This window comes from Pinus tabuliformis, chromosome 1_1, assembly GCF_031772625.1.
Source record: "Pinus tabuliformis cultivar Carrire ecotype Pingquan chromosome 1_1, CPIR1, whole genome shotgun sequence".
NCBI classification, from domain to species: domain Eukaryota; kingdom Viridiplantae; phylum Streptophyta; class Pinopsida; order Pinales; family Pinaceae; genus Pinus; species Pinus tabuliformis.
In genome coordinates, this window is record NC_142297.1 from 633,165,583 (window position 1) to 633,174,916 (window position 9,334).

The following is a 9,334-nucleotide window of genomic DNA, read 5'->3' on the forward strand; positions in this document are numbered from 1 at the left end:
AAAATTCCAATTTTATGTATAATCTGGAATTAAAAAAAAGTTTCAAATCTTGTATACGGGTTTGAAATTAAATGATATGAGATTTAAATATTACAACTAAGGGTGCATAATTATTTTTATTTGTGTTTGTTTTATTGCATGAACAAAGAAAGAGATCAAAAAGTAGTTAAAGGTGTATGGACACCATGATGTCAATATTGCATTGACATTCTAAAAGTAGAGAGTCAAAATTTATGGATGGAAAGAGTTGGATTTTCTAGCAGCATTTCCTTTTATGTCCTTTAAAGATATAAATGTGAGGGGTCGTCTGATGGCTAAGGCTTATTCTTTGGATAAATTTGGGTTGGAGATTTGGTGCGACAAAGTACTCTACTAAAAAATTTTCGAATTTCTTCAACAATATGAGGGGAGGTTTTGAGAGACTAACTCAATAAAACAAAGCATGTATTCCTTGGGGATCCGATGAGGGTCAAGAGCGAAATTTAAAGTTTTTTTCCAAGAGGTGAAGTGTTGAGGAATCAAGTTCGGGAGCGGGTGAGAAATTGACAACGCAAGAAGGCTGACAAAAGGAGGGGTGGGTGGTTAATGGATAAGACAAGCTATAAACGAAGAATTTCAAAGGAATTTTTTTCGAATGACTGTGATTATTATTAAGAGGAAAAAAAATTGGTATTACTTTTAAAATTTTATTATTATTAACTATATTGGGAGAATTATTATTAAGGGTAGTATTATTATAGTGATTATTATTACGGAAAGGAAGGAATTTACACGGTTAAAATTAATAATATTATTATTAGGTGGAATTTTATTAATAGAAATATTGGTGTTGGTATTATTAAGGGAAGATCCACTAATATTTTTATTGTTAATGTAAAACATATAATTTACTTTTATTATTGATATAAAACATATAATTTATATTAGACTTCCTTACTTTTATTTATATGTGTTCTCAATTCACCAAGGTTTGTTTTACTTTCAGTCTTTTTGATTTGTTAAGCCCGGGCCTCTTTCCCTTCTCTTTGATCATAAAAACAAGTTTGAAAAATAACATTTAGATTCTTTTTCTTGAAATCCAATAGGCTATATTAGTCTTAATGAATCTTAATCATCATTATTATTAATACTATTAATAATATTAATATTATTATTAATATCGTATTAATATTACGACTATTAATATTTTGGAAATTAAAGAAATTGTTTATATTAGAGAAACTATAACTTTTATTGTTATATGGAGAGTTACATAATGGTGGGGGAGAAGAATTAAGCGCAGAATTAGGTTTAGGGTTGAACGGACATGGGGTGCAGGCAGTAATGGAAGAATGCGTAGAGTTAGGGATTCGGTCCGCTGTCCGATTGCTCTCATCCGAGTGCAGAACGCCAGACGACGTATTAATTAGCTCGGAGCAGCTGTTATGTGAGGTATAAACAAGCTAGGAGCAGCGGTTATGGGAGGTATAAACAAGCTAGGAGCACCTGTTGATGGAAGAAAGATGAGAGGAGAAATGCGCATTGGACGAAGAGTTTATTATAATTTAATAATTAAATTTTATTATCCATAAATATTCTCATAATTAAATTTTATTATCTCAATAGTAAATCACAAAGTTTTGATTAGAATAATATCTTTAGTAAATCACAAAATTTGATTGGCACAACTCTGGGAAGAACTCCCCTCCAGTGCCACTCTATAGCTTACTGCGCCATTGATTTAGTTGTTAGACGATGGAATTAATATTCACCATTTGATTCGAAGTGTTCGATTCATTATCCCTCGCTGGGCATCGTATCTGGCATCTGGGCGCGCATTGCATCTGGCATCTCGCAAGCATGCACTGCACTCCGAATCCTCCTGCGCTCTCTGTTCATTAAGCAAAACCCTCCTGCGCTCTCTGTTCATTAAGCAAAACCCTCCTGCGCTCTCTGTTCATTAAGCAAAACGAGAAACTTCCAAGATGTGGATATCATGCCCGGGGGATCCATGAGCATCGTGCGAGAAAGCCCTACTGCTGCCATTGTCAAATTCAAGGCCGGAAGTATCGAGCCGGCCCATCACCATACCTTTGGGCATGATCTTCTTGTTGTCAAATTCAAGGCCGGAAGTATCGAGCCGGCCCATCACCATACCTTTGGACATGATCTTCTTGTTGTGTCTGGGTGATCCCGTTTGATAAAGTCGGTTTTCACACGGGGTAAGTGGTATCTCAGAATAAACAGGAAGCAAGCAAGCGGCATAGCATTGGAAATATGGTAGAAGAAGATATGGCCAGGTCCAAACCCCCGCATATCCTCAAAACCTAGATTTGTCCACCGTTCTTATAAGTTTAGTAGGTTTATTCTAGCATAAGGAGCCTCAAGGTACTCGAGATATTGACTACCCGCTGTTCACCGGTTCGATTCCCAAACGAAATACAGACCCTCCGCCACTGAATTTCCAAGGGTTTCAGCAACAAATTATCATGCAGGCGCCCTGTCAAAGGTACAACTTTTTTATAGCTCGTTTGAGATCCAGTTTTGGGGTTCTGTTCTTTTGTTGTTGGGCTGAAATTGGGTTTACTCAGTGTTAGGTTATTCAGTTGTGTGGGCATATTCTCAGTTTTGTTAATTGAGTGATGCGAATTGAATATAAAACAATCTGGGTTGGGTCTATAGTTCCGAAAAATCAGAGCAGGCATTTTTATTACTATTCAATTCAAGAAGAAATGACTAGATATTGAAAACCCTTGTTTTTAATTTATGGGCTCTGATTGATGTTTGGAGTGTCATGTTCTCTGATTTTGTCCCTTGTAGATCATGCAGAAATGCTTTTGCTATTTTTTCGTTTGACGGGCATTTTAAATAATTAGGCTTCCTCTTATGCTGAGGGAGTATCAGCCACCCACAAGTTCAGTCATCATGTCGTTTTATCAGAAATCAAAATTTGGTACAAATTGACGAAATATGTAGCCTAGATCATGGTCTGCAGAGGAACCAGAATGACCGCATCCCACTGGCTGTGTTGTATGCTGAGCATCACTATACTCTACAGCGTGATGATCTGAAATTTGTAAGTGGTTGGGTCCGAAGACGTGGTGAGAATGTGTGTGCCTAAAATAAACATAGTATTATGTTTAAGCCCTCAGGGCAAAATCATAATCAAATGAAAAGAAAATAGCACTCATTCCTAGGAGGTTAGCCCTCTTAGTATTGCTCTAGGATGACTATGCGTAGCCATGGAATTTCATCATGATTTCTTTAAACAGTGAAACTTCTTTAGAACCACTATGTCTATTTAGAGCTAGGTAACTAGTTCTTACCATATAAAGGCCACAGGAAGTCTGTTTTTTCCAATGAGTTGAATTGCCTCAATTGAAAATTCCTCCAAGAAGACGCGGAGGAGGTAATATGATCACAACATGGTCCTCTACGACAGAATGGAAACTGAGTGGGGCCTATTCCTCTCTACAGATTGGGTCTCCAAATACAGGTTTACTTCTGGGTAATTATTGTGAAAGGGCAATGTCTAGTGGTTCTACGACTGTTGTCATGAATATCAGTGTAATATCTGTAGTAGCAGCGGCCATGCAATCATCGTTCATTGTAGGGAGTAAAAAAATAATATATGCAGTTTTCATTGTACTCAAGAGAGTTTTCAAGGTGACCACCTCTTTGAGGAGAAAATTGAAACATCTCCAATCGAAGTATTTGTAAAACATGGATGGAAACTCCCTCAAATCCTTGGAAGGGAAATCATATTGCGTCCTGATATAATAGATTGAGCACTTAAAAAAGATAAAATTCTCTTCAGTCTCTGCCTTCCATAAGGGTCAAAAGCTTACATACCCATTGCTCACAAGAAATGTGATGAACAGTCTTTGCTTTCTGCTTTTGAGAACATGCCCTGACGTTGAGGATCATCAAGATGAACTATATGGCTAGCATGAATTTGAAGGATCTTCTCGAAGTGTGAAGTCAACATAAGACCAAGAAGCCTAAAATGGGCAACCTAAAAATTAGAATGGAGCTTTTTAGATATCATTCCTGATAATGACATCTTCGGGGGGTGAAGAGAACGGGGAGGTTGAAGATGAGAGAATATGCAACCACATTTAGTTCCCCTACCTCTTTTGAACGGATGTGAGATATTCCAATCGCGATTAATCAGAGTAGTTGCGATTAAGAGTACAAAGGGATTATCGTCACTGTTATAGATAACATTCAATCCAAAAATACGAAAAGAGGGAGAAGATAGTAGACAATGTTTCTGAATATTATGTTCATTGGTCAATGGGAATTTCTAATTGCAAATGTCTATTCTTAAAGGGGAGGGGTGAAGGAAGGCATGGTTATGTCAGCTCACTGTTGAGGTCAGCTGGTGAACTTGTTCACGTCAATCAGGTAGAGATCAAACCTCTCATTTTTTAGGATAGTGTTCCTCCATCATCTGGTCCACCAAATGAGGGAATTGCTTTTGAGACTTGAGTTGGTCTTCGAGAAACCACTTGCTAGTTCAATGGAGTTGTCCTTGTCTTCAAATCTAGTGTATTTATTGCATTTTGTTCTTGGTTCATTCTCCCTGACTTGTAGAATGGTGTCTTTCTCGAAAGGTTGATACATCTAACATTGATGGTTCAAAACAATTAGTTTATCCACACTGAACAAAATGGAAGAATGACTATGTATTGTGATAGATCCAATTTGAAGGCACTTTTACCACTTTGCTTCAGAATTTGAAATAGTCCATATTAGTTTGTTTTCAATTTAAAATTCTATCCCTTCATCCATTCTTTTCCTTTGGCTTAATATTGTGGTTGACTCGTTGCTTATCAAGAGATTCCTTATACTTCTGAGTCTTCTGCAATGCCCACTTCCACCCATCGATGCATTTTGTTGATATGCTTGATGAACTTTTCAGCTTGTCATTGAGTAACTTTCTTTTGTTGTTTCTACCATCTAGCCAAAGTACTTTCTACTCTGGAATCTCATGCATGCCTCAAAGTTGAAAGGACAATTTGTTAGTGGAGCGATGGATCAGTCTATTCTATGCTAAAAATATAAGAATTGATCATCTTGTATCGTCAAATGTTGATGGTCGTACATTCTTAGCAACCACACTATAGTCGTATAAGGTCCTATTGGCCACTTATATTTTTTCATGTGTTGGAATTTAGAAGATGAAGGTTGTGCCCCTTTTCAAATTGGTGTTTATTAATGGCCGTAATGCATTTCCAAAGATGTCATAGAATTTTGTTGTTTCTGTCATATTCAGTGGGTGTTAGTAGTTTGAAATTCACTCAAACATGCTTGAAAAATAGATGTGCAGTTTGTTGCCTTAGTATGGTCTGTGTACATTGCCAAAGTGTAGTTGCTTTTCTTCCAGGCATTTGGCCCCATGATATAGTGTTATTGACATGGGATTAGATACATGTCTACTAATATAATAGCTCTTTTGTAATTGCCTCCTTTTAAACTTGATTAGAAATTTTTAACATTCCCATGAAATGACTCACTATGTTTGAGAGTGTTTCCAACCTCATCAGACTTCATATGGAGAAAATAGAATTTCATAACCCATTCAAAATTTAGCAGACTTAACAGTTTTCGGGATTTCAGGATCAACGGGATTGTGGCATTTCATTAGATTATATCATGTATGAGGATAGGTGATTGGCATTTAATCAAGAGCACCAAGCCCTATATGTATCCCAGTGTTTGGTGTTGATTGTTGAACCCCTTTGCCATGGCCTTAGCAAAAGTGTACCCTTCACTCAAGTCAAAATCATTGATCATGCACGTTAAGCTTTCTCTACCATATTATAAGGCTTGGATTAAGACGTTTGATCAAAATTGGGCAGTGTTGACTAATATCCCTAGAGAATTGAACTAGAGGCAAAAACTAGACAAGAGGAGAGGAATCTAGATTCTAGATGGTTGATTCTTAAATAATTAATCATTGATGTACAATGGATGCCATATTTATCTTGATTTATGTACAAATGTGCATGTTTTCATATCTTCTACAACTAATTTGGCATTTTGGATGTTTTTTTAATATAAATGAAAATATATAATATATATACACACACACAAGACGCTTTGCTTCTGACGATTTTTGGAAAATAACACTTCCGACACTTTGCTTCCAAAAAACAGACCTGCTTCATCCCTGCTTTGAGCAACATTGCTCAAGGGCAAACCATTAACCTGATGTACTTCCTTTAGCTAAGCTATTGCTATAACATGGGCATATTTTGGTCAAAATCACCCAGACTTTCACCTTGGCCAGTCTGCTTCCTGCCATTGGAGAATTTGAGGCCTGGTGCATAGTTTGACATACATCCATTGTTCAACATCAAAATCTGCTAATGCAATTTAATATAATACATTTAAAAAATACATGATATATTGTAGACTAGGATGAGTATGTTAGGATTAGAAAGCAAATGTATCAGGTACCCATCATAACCAGATCCTCCTTTAGTTGAAATTGCACTTTACCCTAGTTGCCCTGTCCCCTATAGAGTGAAAGAGCAACCTCCTTGTCCATAATTTGAGGCACATTTGGTAATTTGATTTTAGTACTGTTGCTGTTGTTTCTTTCTGTGATTTCCCTATTCTGAAACTGTCAATCACACTTACTTCAACAGGGTTGCTTGAACACTATTAGTAGTGTCCGGACTCGTGCCATCATCTCAAGTCATTTTTATGTCATGTATAATCGCTTTTCAGGTGATGAGCCTTAGCAAATTTAGAGATTCCTGATTATGATCATGTCTGGTGGGTAAATAATTGCAAATAATGACTATTTTGTGTCTTATGCGCTAATACCCTCATTTTGCCAACCAAAGTTTTCACGGTGTGCACTCTCAAAAGTTCTTCTTGTTTTTGCATAAGTTAGCAGATTGATTGCTTTGCTTGAGACAGTAACTGTTAAGATTGAGCCTATATTTCAGAACTTAAAAATCAAATTAAGTTATAGTTTTTGTTCCCAATTTTGATGGGAGGCTTTTCACACGGCGTATATTTATATCACTTATTTTCTTATGTCAACTCATGATGGATAGTAGGTTGAATCTATGGATTGTCAAGTCTGTGGCTAGCTCTGGCTAGTGGAGCTTAAGATGCATGCTGTTTTACTGTAGACTGTTTAAAGCTTTGTAGTTATTTGATTTGTAAGGTGTACCTCTTTGCATCCAATGTACAATCCTGCAGGTTTTCATTTTTGCTTAATTTGTTTGCTTTTCTTTGATACGAGTAAATTGTAATTTATAATTAGATCACTCACGACTTTAAAAATTTGCCAAAAATCACCAGTTCAAATTGAACATCCTTAAATTGGTAGATCCAGAGTACTTGGAGCACTGACTTATCATATGTAAGCAGCTTATGGAGGATTTTCTTTGTTAACCTAGGCTTTAATTTAGGATGTCTTGAAGCATGCAACATAAATGGTTCTGAGCACTTCTATAATCTTCATTTATAGTCAAAATGGCAAACAGAAGTTGGCAAGTGTTGCAAGAGTCAAATTCTTTTTGTTATTTCTTTTGTGAGATTTTGGCATTGTATTGTTTTTATTTTTATCTAATAGCCATTTTCTTCTAATTCATTGGTGCTCATTTTTCATGGGCCTTAGATGTTATCAAGAATATAGATGTCCTATTGCTGTTAATGAAGTCTTCATGCCTTCACAAAACTTTGTGCATTTATGGAACTTCCTGGAAATCCATATCCCAAAGCTCCCAGAATTTCCCTAATGGAGTATACATCGCAAACATCCAAAAGGAATCCCTTGAGCAAAGAAATATAAAAGGTTAAGTCAAAGTTTTCCAGGCTTGAGTAAGAGACAAGCCCAGAGTTCTCTAATTGCCAGACCGAGTACTACTCTGAGATTGATACGAGTGATGTTAAGCTTGATACTTATTTTGGTTTTTCAAAACAAAGAGTATGTTTAAATATTTGAATTCCAAATTCTATTTTCAGGTATTGTTCTAGATTCAGGAGATGGTGTCACTCATGTTGTTCCCATCTATGAAGGCTATGCCCTCCCACATGCAATCTATAGAGTGGACATTGCAGGTAGAGACTTAACTAATGCACTATGCAATATTCTGACTGAGAGAGGTTACTCCTTCACTACAACAGCAGAACGAGAAATAGTTCGAGACATAAAGGAAAAATTGGGATATGTTGCAATGGATTATGAAAAGGAGCTGGAACTGGAAAAGACCTCTACTGCATTGGAAAAGACTTATGAGCTTCCATATGGCCAAGTGATTACAATTGGCTCTGAAAGATTTAGGTGTCCAGAGATTTTATTCCAGCCTGCTCACATTGGGATGGAAGCTCCGAGGGTACATGAAACTACTTACAGCTCTATCATGAAATGTGATGTGGATATCCAAAAGGACTTGTATGGTAACATAGTTTTGAGCGGGGGATCCACTATGTTTCCAGGCATGGCTGATTAGATGAACCAAGAGATCACAGCACTTGCTCCAAGTAGCATGAGGATCAAGGTGGTTGCTCCTCTAGAGAGAAAATACAGTGTCTGTATTGGAGGCTCCATCCTGGATTCTCTCAGCACATTCCAATAGGTAGTCCTACCCACCACATTCTTGAAATCAGAAATATCAACTCAACCATATTTCAACACTTGAACTATAACATATAGCTTAAATATTTGGAATAATGGATCATGAGACTCTAGAAAATAGGCTTTATTTAATTGCCAATTATTTTCATTAGTATCCTTCATGCTTATAAAAAGTATGTTATTGTTTTGAGATCTGAAAACACCTCCCAGGTATTGTTTCTGATAGCGGAATAAATTTACAGCCACACATTTTTAAGTTCCTTAAGAAGCATACTTGAGGAGCTACATCACAAAGCACAGACTTCCTTAGACTCTTGTGTCAGGTCTGACCTATAGTTTTTCCACCAATTATCACCAAGGACTTGCATTGTGCCTCGTCTCCTTGAAACTCCCTTTGCAAAAAGAAAGCTCCTGAAAGGTCTTATCTAAGCACAGCTCTGGTCTTAGAAGGACTATACCAGGTTGGTGTTAAAGGGTCTTTCCTGAGCTTTCCAAAAATAAACTTCCCTTTGCCAAAAGAAAGGTCCTGAAAGGTCCTATGTAAGTAGAACTTCAGGTCCTGAAAGGTTTTATATAAGTAGAGCTTCAATCATAGAAGCTCAGCCCTTAGTAGAGCTCTGGTCCTAAAAGGCCAGCCTGCTAAGTCATGTCCCAAAAAGACCTTACCAGGTCTTACTTGAGCATGGCAAAGAGTTAGTCCTAAATGGTCTGAGCTAGAATGTTCGATTGAGAACAAGTTGATGTATCCAACTC

The 9,334-nt window shown here is 36.9% G+C and overlaps 1 pseudogene; it reads left to right on the forward strand.

Moving 5' to 3' along the window:
- Nucleotides 1-1,975: 1,975 nt before the first annotated feature.
- LOC149214909 (actin-3 pseudogene) lies at nucleotides 1,976-8,456 on the forward strand (annotated as a pseudogene).
- The last annotated feature ends 878 nt before the right edge of the window (nucleotides 8,457-9,334 follow it).